This window comes from Sturnus vulgaris, chromosome 5 (assembly GCF_052056855.1).
Source record: "Sturnus vulgaris isolate bStuVul1 chromosome 5, bStuVul1.hap1, whole genome shotgun sequence".
In the NCBI taxonomy this organism is placed as follows: Eukaryota; Metazoa; Chordata; class Aves; order Passeriformes; family Sturnidae; genus Sturnus; species Sturnus vulgaris.
The window spans coordinates 28,579,798-28,594,250 of NC_142247.1; the positions used below are offsets into that span (position 1 = coordinate 28,579,798).

At 42.8% G+C, this 14,453-nt stretch overlaps 1 protein-coding gene across 2 annotated transcripts in view; it reads left to right on the forward strand.

The window, feature by feature from the left end:
* The window catches only part of CYP2D6 (cytochrome P450 family 2 subfamily D member 6), a 31,215-nt gene that overhangs the window by 7,138 nt on the left and 9,624 nt on the right, over positions 1-14,453 (forward strand). The window contains exon 1 of one of the 2 annotated variants that reach the window (XM_088165235.1): positions 11,483-13,236. The exons of the other annotated variant lie outside the window; for it this stretch is intronic. The gene's annotated coding sequence lies outside the window, so the exon portion shown is untranslated. Of the gene's footprint in view, positions 1-11,482; positions 13,237-14,453 lie in introns of those variants that run through there. 2 annotated transcript variants of the gene reach the window in all.

A 14,453-nucleotide genomic window follows, 5' to 3' on the forward strand; every position in this document is an offset into this window, starting at 1 on the left:
GTAGCTTGGGGAATTGAAGCAGCAGCGGGTGTTTATTCTGCATCCAGTTCCTGCAGGGAGCTGTGCCTCAATCCCTCCCTCCACATCCCGGAGGACAGGGGAGTGTAGATCACTTGCCTGCATTCTGAAGCCTTTGGGAAAGAGCTGCCAGAGCCTCAAAGACTCGAGTCATCAAAGCTTTACTTCTAACTGCAATTCTTCTAGTTCCCTGCTTGCTTTTTTCCTACTTGCCTGCAAACCTGACGTTCAGGTGAAGACCAGACATCGTCATCCTGACTGCAGCCAAGCCCAGCCTGCTTGAGGGAATCAGGGCCGAAATCCCTTTCCTTCTTGCAGCTCCGAGCTTTCCGCACCCTCCTGTGCCTCTCTGCTCACCTGCCCCGTCCTCAGTCGCTGCCGCCTCGCAGCCCTCGGTGCTTCTGTCCTTGCCGACCTCCCAGAGCTGCGGACGGCCTTGAGGGCTGTCTGGTGCTGCCACCTTAAGGCTCTAAAATCATACTCCAGCAGAGCCCGTGCGCTCCTTGCCTGGGGACAGAGGGTGAGGAGCTGGGGACTGGCCAGAGGCCGCCTGTGGCAGCTGGAGGATGACACAAAGCCCTTACCCTGCTCTCGCTGAGCCTGCTGCCTCCTCCACCAGCTCTCATGGGAAAAATCATAGCGGGGTTTCACGAAAGTTTTTGCGTGCACCTCCTGATTTTGTGGCTTATGAGAAATCATCCTTTGTAATCTGTAGGGCAGAGGCAGAAGATGAAAGTTTCTCTCTCAGAGGAGGTTTTTACAGCCTGCCTTTCTGGCAGGGATGGCAGCGCTGCTGCTGCCTGCTGCTCCTGTGGAGAGAGAGGGTTTTTTCTCATCAGCTCTCAGCAACAAATGAGAGATGTGGATGCATTTGCATTCTGAATGCTTTTCGGTGGCAAATTTTGTTGTTATTTGGCTTATTGCGTGACCTGCAGCCTTTCCATTCCCGTTATGCTTCTGGCTGAAAATTCCTGTGTTGTGTGACACTGGGAGGTGGCACCTGTGACCTGAGGGTCTGTCTGAAGCCACTTTCCCAGAGCAACCAGCCAGGAGAAGACAGCGAGATCAGTGGCAGCTCACAGCAGAGACCATGGAAGTCAGCTTGGCTGGGGTTGGCAGCTTTTCCCTCTGCTGCTGTTCCTTCCAGTAGCACAAGCAGCAAGGTGTGCTTGTGGGAACCCATGTGGATTCTGTTTCCACAGGTGCATGCAGGTGGCAGGATCCATCTGCCACAAAGCTGCCAGCACAGGAGGTGCCTTTCAGTATCAAAAGACTTGCACAGCAAAACAGATAGCATTAGAAATAGTTGCTGATTTTTTAATTCTGAGTGCAAAGATTATCCCAGGTATTAGGCCATAAGTCCAAACATAGTGAACATAAATCAAAAAGCTTTTGATTTTGAAATAGGCAATAAAGTGTAATTAAGTAAATAAAGTAATTGAGGATTTTTATTAGGCCTTTCAGTCTTTCTGGATATGAGCCAATATGTTTTATCCTGAAATAACACAAATGAGAAAGGAGCTACAGAAAGGCTTTAATTCCTCACATACATAGTGCCTGTGTTCAGTCCATAGGAGAACTAAGGTTTGTCATCTCCATCTGTGGCATGGGCTTGAAAATTTTCAGGTTTTTGTGGTTTTTTAAGCAACTCAACATAAAGTTTTAAAGTATTACCTCAAAAGCATTCATTTATCATGGCTAGCTCAGCCCTGCATGTTGCTGGCGTTCAGGGACAACTCATTCAGAGCTGCAGGTGCCAGGCCACACAGCTATTCCCAGGGAACCTGGATTCCAGCAGGTTTAGGAAGCTGCTGCTTCTGTGCAGGTGGGGAAGCTGGTTATGTCAAGGAGCTTACTTTTTTGCCATCAGAAGGAAAGGAGCAGATCCCAACACCTCCCAAGGCGCTTCCCTACCACTCACCAGCTGAATGGCACTGTGATGTCTTTCAGCATCCATCCGATCTTTTGGTCAGCTTAAAAATCACAAAAATACTTTCCTTTTCAATTTCCCTTGCAGCCACCACCTTTGATCCTTCCTTTTTCCTCTGGATACCTCCTCTAGGGATACCTCTTGACTAAAAGAGCGTGAGTATTTTTGTTGACGCAAAAACACAATTACAAAGGAGCACAGAAAGATAAGATTGTTACATGTGGTTGCTGTGAGAGTGTAGCAAGTACTGTTGGCAAAAGTAACCTCCAGATCATTTGGGATGGAGCTCCAAAGGTAGCTGACAAACTGAAAGCCCATTAATAAAGTCTTGCATGCACTTCCATAATTTCTGATTTCTATTTCACTCCATATGCTCCCACTGTTATTAATTCATCTGTGAGCACAACTGTGCCAATATTTCAAATCAAAAGTTATTTGAGGGTTTTCTATTCCTACAAAATTATAAAATACACATTCTGAGTTCCAATGCACATTCAGATTGGTGAAGCATAAGCTACCATTGGGAGCATCACACAAAAATCAAATATAAACAACCCCCATTTCACTGTCATTTCACTAGTAACACACAGCAATCTTCTATTTCCAGCGCACTGAGAAAAACTTCTAAATGCTGACTTGTATTCAAGTCATTGTTTATTCTGACAGAAAAAGTGCAGCTAAAACCATGAAAAATTGTTAATGAGAGCTTGACGCTGCATTATTTATGAAAATAGGAAAATAATAAACTCTGTACTCTAGGAAGCATACTGTTCTCTCAGAAATGATTAACAGAGGGTTTAAATCATCAAAATTGTATGTTTGAGTATTTCCAGTTTGGTGCATTAGTATCATCTGGATAAAAGGTGCTGGGACATATGCACGTTTTATTTTTGATGTAATAGTTTTACTTTATTTTTTGGTGTTAAATTCTTAATAGAATCGCTTTAAGTTCTTCTGCCCATCATCTTCTACCTTCACGGACTGCAGAGAAAAGGGAAGAATTCGAGAGATCGTGACTTGTTTGACAAAACAATTGTCAATTTGTGCCCTGTCAGCAGCAGCTGTGTCCTCTTCTGCAGTTAAGCTTGGCCTGTCACCACAAGTACCTTTGCCACTGACAGTCTGCTGTCCAGACCACGTTGTCTTTCCCACTGCTCTTCTCCTCCCCTTGGATTTCTCTATCAGTCACTACTTTGGCTTATCATTGATTTCTATCCTTAAAAGCTCCTCGGGTGCCCGTGAGTAAAACAGGAGCATTGATGTTGAGGGGATTTGTGCTGATTTTTTAGTGAACAAAGCCAGGGATGTCTTTTGTTTTCCAGAGATTGCCAGGAGAATCTGGCAGTGGTTTGTGGTGGTTGGAGAACTATCTGTTGTCAGCCTGCTGTCACACGTGCCCAGCAGGATGTACCCAACTCTCAGAGACCTCCCACCGCCCATGTGCTCAGCCACATGGAATGCCTGACCGTGGGGCTATGCAACGTTAGTAATTAGCAACAGCAAACATCCAAGTTCGTGAAAGTGCACTGAACCTGCGTTCATGGTCTTTTTAAACTAAGGAAAAACTGCAGTGTCACTTCTGCCTGCAAGGTTTTTGCTACCCTTTGCCACAAAAGGTGAGTTGCCCCTCTCGCATTGGCAGTCTGAGCCCAAAAGTGAGGTCTCAGTTTGCTCAGGTGGTTACTCGTGTTTGGTGTCCGGTGCTTGAGTTCCCCTACAGTTTAGTCTTAAATGTGTGGGGGGCAGATACCTGCTACGCTTCCTCTGGAGAGACTGGCACAGCAGGGGCCCAGACTTGGCATGGCTCTTCTGTTTCTGTAGAAGCTGCTGCATCTGCCAGCCCTGGCCTAAGGCAAGCACACAAAAAGATGGTGTTTGAGAGGCACGTGTCTGCACACCTTGTCACACTGTGTCACACGGGTACAGGCCACCTAACACAAGTTTATCCTACACAAACCAGCTGTGCAAAAGTGGCAGCATGAGGGGAGAAAAGGGATCCTGAGCTGAGTGACAGCACATGCTCACAGTGCTGAAAACGTGTGTGTAGCTTGAGTGAGGCAGGAGCTAACAGCGTGCGCTGAAAGAACCGCTGTGGCACCACTGAGCACATGCTTGAACAGCAAAGTAGATAATGTGCCACTTTCCCAAAACATGAATATTTTTACTCTTACTGTTGGAGCAATCAGAGCCACCAAGACAGCAGGAAAGTGATGTGCACAGAGATAGTCACTTTTACATTATTGACTGTAAGGAAATGGTAACAGCAAGTGTACTTCAGAAATAATGCCTTTCTTCGTCTCCTCTTTCTGAGATGGGCTGAACACATGCTGCTTTGAATTCTTTCCAGGGAAGCCAGGAATGTTCAGCAGCCATCAGAAACAGGATAACTCCAAGCCTGTTGGAGAAGAGGAGTTGGAGTGAAAAGATAGAGAATTATTGCTGAAACCTGAAATTTGACTTGCCTATGAGGAGACTGAATCACCTGAGGGTATTTTGCCTGCTCCTGAGAGTCATAAGCACAGGAGGAAAATGTAGTTCTCTTTTTAGCCAGATTAGCTTCCTTTTTTTAAAATTTTTTTATTCATAAGTAACTGAATTGAAGACATAACTATGAAAAAGCAGCATCCCTGACTATCCTTCTAAGGCATGGAAACAGCAGCAAAATGCTTCCTGTTAAAAATTCCCTCTGCCTGAAGAAAAAGATCATAGCTAGACACTTCCTGGAATGAAATAGAGTCTCCAGATTAGCTCTTTATCTATTTTAACCTCTATTTGAGATCGTTGGCAACCTATATCTTTGTCATAATTATGGTATCAGTGCTCATTAATGCCCTTTGCACCAAGACGTGTAGATTCTTTATCATAACTGAGTAAACAGCTCCATTAAAAACATTATGTAAGCGAGGAAATGGAGCTAGCAGCCAGCTATCTTAGGTTTAGGCTTATGCTTCAGGTTAGGCTTGTGAAAAACACAAAACCCAGACCTTCTGGGATGTTGCAACCCCAAAATGCATGCAAAGCAGAGTACATCGTGTCATCTCATTACATTTGATTAGTCACTTCATTTCAGAATTTTGTTTTATTTCTTTAAATTGAATTTCATTTTATTATGTCTACCATACTCAGATTGTTTCACTTTCTCCTCTGATTTCAAGATTTCAATTCAGCAAGGTTTGATCAATTTCCATGCATCTCATGTCATCCCAAACCATTTTATTGTTTTCACTTTATTTCAGAATTCTTTTTAATTTTTAGCTTTTCATTTCATCCCATTCTTCTCCTATCCATTTGTTTCAGTTCGTTCCCTGATTTAAAGATTTCATTTACTATAATTTTGACAACTTTCAGGCCTTTAAACTACATTTGATTGTAGTCACTCCATTGCATCTCCTGTTTCCTTGTTTCCATTTCTTCCTTGATTTTGGGACTTCAATGGGAATAATTTTGGCAAGTTTCGGTCCTTTTCACTGCACCTCATTTCATCTCAGTCCACTTGGTTGTAGTCACTCCATTTGCAAATTTTCTGAGTTTTTTTCAATTGCATTTTGTTGGATCATATCTCCTCTCCAGATTGGTTATTCCACTTTCTGATTTCAAGATTTCATTCCCTTTTCTGAAAGAAAGTTTTTCCTTTCAGGTAAGGAAACTTAATCTTGCAATTTCAGTGAATAGGAATTCAGCAAGGTTTGGTCCATTTCCTTGCATTTCATGTCCTTCCATTGGCTTATTTTTAGAATTTTCTCTTTTTTCTTTATAGTGTTATGTTTAATCACTTTCATTACCTGTCTTTTTGTTTGACTTCATTCCTGGATTTTGAGATTTCAGTGAGTATCATTTGGACAGGCTTCGTCCATTTCATTCAGAAAAAAGAACACCCCACAACCCAAGTGCTTCTCCCTCCACACCTTTCTTCTTGGCACAATTCATGTTCTGGGCACCTAGGCAAGGGGCTGCTTTTACTGCTCTGCTTAGAGTTAAGTATATACTGTGGTTTAGGGTTGGGAAAGCCACAAAGCCCAGATCTCCAGGGATGTTGCAACTCCAAAAGACATGCAAAGGGAAGCACTTCACATAATCTCATTACCTCTGATTACAATCACTTCATTTCTGAATTTTCTTTTATTTCTTTAAATTGAATTTCATTTTATGATAAGTCTACTGTAGTCAGTGTATTTCACTTTCTTCTCTGATTTCAAGATTTCAAGGAGTAGCAATTTGGTGAGGTTTAGTCCATTTTCATGCACTTCATACCATCCCAGTCCATTTTGATATTTTCAGATTTTTTTCTTTTATTTTTTAGCATTTCATTTCATCCCTTTCTTCTCCTGTCCATTCATGTCATTCCCAGATTTCAGGATTTCAATGAGTATAATTTTCAATGAGTATAGTTTTCAATGAGTATAATTCTGGCAAGTTTCGCTCCTTACACCACACCTCATTTCCCAAAATTAGGGAAAAAAGATAAACAAAGAGACAGGAGAAGAAATTGAAGGAATGAAATGCTAAAAAAAAGAGAGAGAATATTCTGGAACAAATTGAAAACAATAAAAGCGACTAGGATGACCTGAAGTGCAGGGAAATGGACCGAAGCTTGCCCAATTGATCCTCATTGAAATCTTGAAATCAGAGAATAAAGTGTAATGAACACTCTGGAGAGGAGATATGATGCAATAAAATGCAATTGAAAAAAAACAGAAAATTTGGAAATTCAGTGACTACAACCAAATGGACTGAGATGAAATGAGGTGCAGTGAAAAGGACCGACACTTTCCAAAATTATTCCCATTGAAGTCCTGAAATCAGGGAAGAAAGGGAAACAAAAAAACCCCTTGCTTTTGCTACTTGTGTACTCAGGAACTTTATCTTGTTGCTTTTGACATAATTTCTCAGGTTCAGCTACAAGTGGATTTTGGTTTTTCATAGACATATCTTTGTATGACAAACAGTGGCTCAGTATTCCTCTCAGGTTAACCATCCCTGATTCCACCTTTTATAAATTCCCTTTTCATGTTTGAATTTGCCAGGACCTCCTTGTTCATCAATGAATGAAACATTTATGGAAAGTTACTATACAATAAGCTTTACAAAGAACAAGAAGTGCATCTCTGGCTTTACTTATTTTTTTGATACCATGCGTTTAATTTCTTATAATTTATAATGCATTTGGAGTAGGTGTTTGAGAAGGGGTTTTGCCTAAGTGAATTTACCTGTATTAGAGATTTAATAATACAGGAACCTTCTTCAGTTTGTAACTACTGATGTTACAACTGGGACTGAAAAGCAGAGATGACATTAAAAATTAGCTCCCTTTTCAGGTATATAATTTCTGAGTTATATCCAATCATTTACTTAGACACCTAAAAGTTACACGTTTACTTTCTGTGCTAGCAGAATTAAGGCACACAGAGTTCATGGAGCAGTCCCTTAATTCAGAACAGACTCCAAGCCATGATGCATATAGAGCAAAAAAGTAATGATAGTGTTATGAATTATGTTCTATTTTTCCAATTTATCAAGCAACAAGATTAAATGTAGCAGCAAATATTTAATAGTAACAATTATAAATGAATACAATTAAAGTGTTGGAGATGAATACAATCAAAGTGCACATATTTGAGAATATACAAAATTTGGCAGTAAGTAATTTAGTATAATTGAGGTTCCTACAAAGCACAAGCAAAACCGACCGGGGAGGGGCCCCCTCCGACCGGGGATACGGGGAGTGGCTCCCATTCCTCACCTACCAAAGCATCCAGGCTAACAATCCCACGCATACACTGTAGGCTACAGAAGTTTCTAGAAAACTCCTCCTCGTTTCTATTCCTAAAATCTACGTCACTGTGTGTACAGCGCATGCTCTACTAATGGGTTAGGGGGTCTCTCATCCTTTTGAGGGTCTTATTTCCGATGAAGGCTCATCGTCTTCCTCAGTGACCGAGGTGTGACCCGCAGGTAGCACAGGTGCACTGCGTGACCGAGCAGATGTTTTCCATAACGAGACTCTAATTGAGTCCCATGCTTGGAATCATCCCATTTTGGCCCATTTCAAGGACGAAACTTTCTATTTCTAGATGCTGCTTGTCAGACCTACGTCCTTCTACTATTCCCTTCTAACATCCTTCTTCGACTCCCAACATCTGGAAGATTCCTTTGCCCTGTCTCACCCATCTCCCCCCTTCACTCTGTAACAATTGTCTTTTATTGATCTAAATACAATTTTGCTAATATAGTTATAACTTAATTAGCACGAATCACATTTATCACAATAGTCAGACAACAGCTGTTTCCTAGCTTAGCTGAATCACCCATACTTGATAGAAAATATCTCTGCCTGTTGGGAAACAGAGGCTCCTTCAATCCCAGTTCTTTTAAAGAACAGCTTATTCTTTCATTTTAGAAGAGGTTTCTCTTCTATTGTTTTCTTTCCCAGATGAACTTAAATGCATCTCTTATGGAAAAAAATTAATATCAGGGTTTTAGCCAGTAGCTGTGTCCAAAATTACCCAGGATGCTCTCATTACACCAAAGAAAAACCCCAAGGTATCAGTATTAAACAAAAAATGAAAAGAAAAGCAATATACTCACAGCTCCTGAGAAGCTTAAAAAGCAGGAAACCAAAACCAGCAGCTGAGAGAAATCAACAGCCTATGGTACTGGGGGCGTAAGCCATATTTTTCTGACAGTTTCACAAGAGAGTGTGAGTCAAGGCAACTGCTGCCAGTCATTTTCCGAATGAGCAGGCATCTTCCCAGAGAACCACAACCTGTGCAAAGCAGCACCTTGATTCATTACCTCCCCACACTGGCCTTAGAAATTGCATGTGCTGAGCTCTGTTTGGCTAACTCAGATTGAAGTAAAAATGGGAACATTTTAGCCTGTGAGAGAACCTGAATTTGGCAATTAAAACCAAGCCAGCTTGCTTTGATCTCTGCTTAACCCCAGTTAACACGACAAGGCCCATAACCACCCTGGGCTTGCTGAACTGGTGAAACCTTTGCTGGGCAGAATTACGTGTATGTGTGAGCTCAGTTCTGGATCATCTCGAGCTCAGTCCTGGATCATCTCAAGCTCTGTGAAATGTCAAGTCAAAATAAAGCCATTCTGCTCGTATCATTTTGATTTTTGAGCCCTTACTGTCCAAGGCTTTTCTAGAGGTGACTTCATCTCAGTGGCTGCTTTATTCATCCAGATGTTGATGCTTGCAGCAACTGCACAGCTCACTCTGCCAAACAGCTCACAGCATCACTGGAGCCTGTCTTTGACAACTTCCAGCACCAGCACAGAGTTGTCTCTCTGAGGTGAAAGATGGGGGCCAGGACATGCATTGCTTTTGGTACTAAGTTCAGAGTCATTGCTCTTTCAGGACAAGGAACATGTATGGAGATGGGATGGCATGAGGGATAATGGCATGGGAAGAGATGGGTGAAAGAAGTTCAGCTGCAACTCACTTTGGTCATAAGTGAACTGATGTTATTGATATAGGAAAAAGGGTAGGAAGCCATGGGGAATTTAAGGAAGAAAAGCCTGAAAAACAGATTTCTTTGCAATGTGGGAAGGCTGGCAGTAAGTCATAGTAACAGTAACTATGAAAGACTTGGCTATTTTAGTTATGCTGACTGCTTTATTATGAACAAGCTGTTAGCACAGTCCATCTTAAGGCTATAGAAGTACTTCCAATGTTTAAAACCCCCATCTGAAGGCCAAGAAAGTCACAATGAACCAGCTGAGACTAAAATTTCCTGAGTTGGGGTTGTGCTTCAGGCTAAATTTGTTTAGGAACATTCAGCCAAAATTTTTTTCATCCCTTTCTAATGGCTGACATAATTCTTAGAAATCCATTGTTTATCTGACCTTCTCCTAACCCGTTAGAAAAATTTCTGGTGATATTTTCCTTTCTCAGTTTAATGCTTTGAAGCATTACATGCAAAATTTGGCAGGAGGCAGCTTTCTGTTAGGAAGACACATTGCACCAGCTCTCTAAAACTGTGCTCAAACTTGGCTTCGTTACAAGCACTTGAAAACCCAGTTTGCATGCACTTGATAGAGCTCTCAGTTTTTCATCTAAAACTCCCCCGAGATGTCTGAGTGGAGCAGGTGGTGGTTATTGCCAGCTGCCACGGGCTGCTAAGGGCGAATGACAAGTGTGAAGCTGGTCTCTGCCATGCACCCCTTGCCCCTTCCAGCACCAAAATGGTTCAGGGGGGAAGCCATTCCCTGAGTGAAGGCCAAACAGGCAAAAGAGAGATTGTATGCTGAAAAAAGGAGGAGGAGGAAGGAACAAAAAAAAAGTCTGGGACTAGGTGGAAGACCATGTTTTCTGGGCTTAGAGGAGGCCTCCAAAGAGGAAAGGTTTCTGGGGTCTTCACCAGCCCCAGCTCTGCTGTAGCCTGGGAGATGGATAGCCAGAGAATGAGAGCAGCAGGCTTCACACTAACCAATGTTGTTCCAAGGGGCTTGGCTCCTCCAGAATGAAAAATTGCTTAAGTTTGTGTCCATCTGCATCTGAGGTGTTAAGGGGAAAGCAGTCAGCCTGCTGGGATTTGGACAAAAAAATTCTGAAAGCTCATGGGAATATTCATGCTATGTGACCAGTGCTTCCGGGCTGGCTTCAGCCTTGAAGCAAAGAGGGAGGGAAGGAAGTTTTTCTTTGGCCATTGAAAGAGTTTCACCCCACCTTTGTGGAGAGAGGAGTATGTGATGCTGGGTAATTACTGAAACAGACATTTTCATAAACAGGCACTAATTTGTGACCTCTAGGGTGCCAAAGTTGTGACCCTGCAGGAAGATCTGTAGAAGCTGCCTGCAGCCTCAGCTGGGAGCTGGGCATGTGCCATGGACAGCTGTGTGTGACCTTGTTGACTTTATCTCTCGGGTACCAACACTTAGAAGGTCATTTGCCTCCACTGATGGCGTCTCAGAGGGATGCTTTGGGGACAAATGACTGCCTTCTTCTCACCCATGCAGGTACTGATGACTACTGTGGGAAAGCCCATATAAACCACCTTTATGGGCAGGGTATGAACAGTAGGTAGCAAAATAGACTTTGAAGACAAATGCTATAATTAAAACCAGATTAGTAAGTGATCATCATCTATTCTGTGCACTGAATAAAGGGAGGGTCCTTCAAAAAGGAAATATAGCATGTAATTATAATTAAATATAATCTTATGGACAATATGGACAAAAAGGCTCAACTAAAATTGCCTAAAAAAACCCAAAACCCCACAACTCCTGCATTGTCTTGCTTCTGGATGCTTTGTTTTGCAATATTAATAAGTTTTTCCCTTAAAACTCCCTTTCTGTTTGTATTTCAGTGTCTTTACTCAAAGAATGGTGATGTCTGCATGCAACTTCTGTAATTCCACTTAGCTCATCTCTAAATTGACTGTGCACAGTCAAATACATGCACCCAGCACAGCAGGGCAGCAGTTAGCTAAAATTAATACATATGGATTTGGAGGGTTTTTTCCCTGACTTGAAAATTGCTCAAAATACTACTTTATTGAAAAGAAATGCAAATGAACATCTTTCATTCTTCAGAAGAATAATTACCCTTTTCTCTTTCTCTCTGTCAGAAAGAGATTTGTTGTCTATTGTTTCTTTGCTGGCTTGAAAACTGTTCTTTTGGAATTATGAAGCTACAGCACTTGTTCCACTCCTTTGCAGGACTGGCCATCCATGCTACTAGCCAAAAGTGGAGGAGCTGTCAACTTTGCAGGAAAGGATCATTCACCAAGTGACCTTTTGGAAAGATGTCAGTTGGGAAGTCAGTGTCAGTGTACTTTTTTTCCTTAAGTTGATGCATTTCTCAGGTTGCAGCTTTGTCACTTTATGTCAAGGCTGAGCCACGGGAAGCAGAGTAGCTGGAAAGTTCCTATTCTGATGGCCATCCAGGGTGATGTTCATTAAAATTAAATCCACTTCCTGAGTTCTGATCAACCATCCTTGTTAGAGCCCACAGGTGAATGGTGGGAGTTCAACAGCCTTTGGCTCTAGCCAAAATAAGCAAAGTAAGCAAAACTGAAAAGACCTAGGTGGATATTTTTCAGCTGAAGTTCATAAAGGTCAAACTCAAAATAAAGTGAAACAGGCCAGGTAACATTCTTTTACTGGTGGGATGATGAGGAAATTTCCACTGATGTTCTTGGACCACATTTCCCATCTTTCCACTGTCATCTGAGTGCATGGGTCATGAAAATCAATGTGGGAGGAAGCCATTGATCACCTTTTATCATTCAGCCATCTGCTCAAGCCAGCCCACTGAGTAAAGAACTGTTGCAGCTCTGTCTCCTGAGACCTCACACTAGAGCCGTTTGAAATGTGGTGGGTATTCAAAAGCCAACAAACTCCCAGGCTACACCACAAACAGAGTTCAGCTCTGATAGCTCTCCCAGGCTGGAGTTGCCAAGAGTGCTTTCCGTCCCATCAGCCTCGTTGTTAATAACCTAAACTTTAGGAGTCCCAGTGTAGACACCTGAGGAATATCACTGGTGATTATCCAGCTGGACTCTGTACTATTGATCCAACTTATTGCAGCCCCACCACCTGAACAATCATCCACTCACTTTGTCAGCTACCCTGCCAGTCTGTATGTCATTAATTTAGCCAAAAGGATACTGTAGAAAATTGTGTTAAAAGCTTTACAGTGTGCAGGAAATATGAGGAGGTTGCCCTCAAAGAGCAACCAGCTCTCCTGGGCCACTTCAGTCTCCAGGGCAGGTCCCTTTGGGATCCTGCCAAGGAGATCCCTGGATGAAATGAAACCTGCTCTCCTGCAGGTAAGGGCAGTAATGCTGTTTGAACTGCTGATTTCTTGCAGGATTTAGTATTTCACAGTTTCATGGTTGCTGCAGGCAAACTTTTCCTTGACCATCGTATACTGAACAAATTCTTCCTATTTTGTAAACAGTAAACGCAGCACAGCACATCCTCTAGTTACCTTATGAATCACCTGAAGCTGTCTTGAGCACACTTGAGAAACTACCCAGACTGTGCCTGACCATGCAGCCCTTCAGTTACAGCACGCTGTGAATTAGCCCTAAGGCCTGTGACTGTGTGGGATGGCTCTATTGACTTTCTCTCCTTTCCCAAGAAGTCTGTAGTGACTGCCTAGCACAACAGTGCCCATAGCGCTTTGCCACCTTCTCCTCGTCCACAGGCACGCAGATGGGACATCACCTCTCCCATGGCCAAGTTCTGGGCACTCCTCTGCACAGCACACAGCCACTCCTCACTGTTTCCAGCCTGGTCTTCCTGAAGACACTGTGCCCATTGTGGCAGGTTTCCAGGTGTGTGAACTACACTGGCATGTCTCTGTAACTGAAAAGAAATCACAGTTCTGCAGTTGTGTGGGAGCTGGTAATTCCCCCAGTTGTTTCCCAATCGACTGTTTGTTTAAAACTACTGGAGACAAACTCTGAACCCTGATGAGTCATGATGCTTTCAAAACAGGATCCTGCTGTGGAGACTCCAGCAAGGCAACATCAGCACACAGATAATGAGCATGGAGGTGCCTCTCCTCCCAGGGGAAATGGTATTTGATACCCTGGCTGCACACCAGTGCTGCCTGCACAACATTTGCAGGTGCATTGCCTTGCAGCCTGAGCTCTCCATCACTGCTGCAGCAATTGTTCCATTAGGAATTTTCCCTCTGATCTCACTGAGATCACAGATCAAGCTGTGATGGGTTTACTGCTTCTTTTTATTTAGAGCTGACTGTCCTAAGAGCAAGGTTTATTGATCTCCGATGGCAGAGATGTCAGGAGCACACAGCTGTGCTGCTTTAGGAAACACTTTGACTAACTCTATAATTATGTTGGCATTATTGCTGCCCCAAAGGCTGGATATTTGAGGCACCTTGTAATACATATGACTTTTTCCTTGTAGCTGAGCTGTGTTCTACAAAAGCCGAGGTCATTGTGATGACTGACATTTGGAGTTTGATAAAAATTTTTAATCCTAGAAACATAAATTATTTTTAAAATCTCAGGTGACTGTTTTAAGCTAATTTCTGTACTAAGGGAATGTTTGATCTAACCTGAACTTTCTCAAGTTCAAATCGCTAGCCTGCAAATAGAAACCTGTATGATCTGTGTTTAGGAGCTGCTTCTTCCTTCACTAGCCTGTACTAACAAGAATGTGACACACATTTAAACAAACTTTTTTAAAATCTCCCCATGACAATGCAGCAAGACTGGTTGCTTGTGTACTTCTCTTTGTCTGTGAAAGAAGGAACTCAAACACCCAGGGCTCACCCAGTCCTGCCCCACTGAGTGCACTGCTAGCACCAGCCGCTACTTTCAGCAGCAACACAAGCCTCCGAGTTCCCGCTTTGGAGGAAGAAGAGGAGGAGGAGGAGGGATGAGCCTCGTCACCACTCCCCTAAGGCTGAACCGAGCAGAGGAGGAGCTTACAGACAAGTTTCGCATTCAAAAGTCAGCAAGTGCAGGGAGAGAGGAGTAGCAGAAAAAGGCAGTGTGGGGAAGAGGAGGAAGCCCAGCGTCCC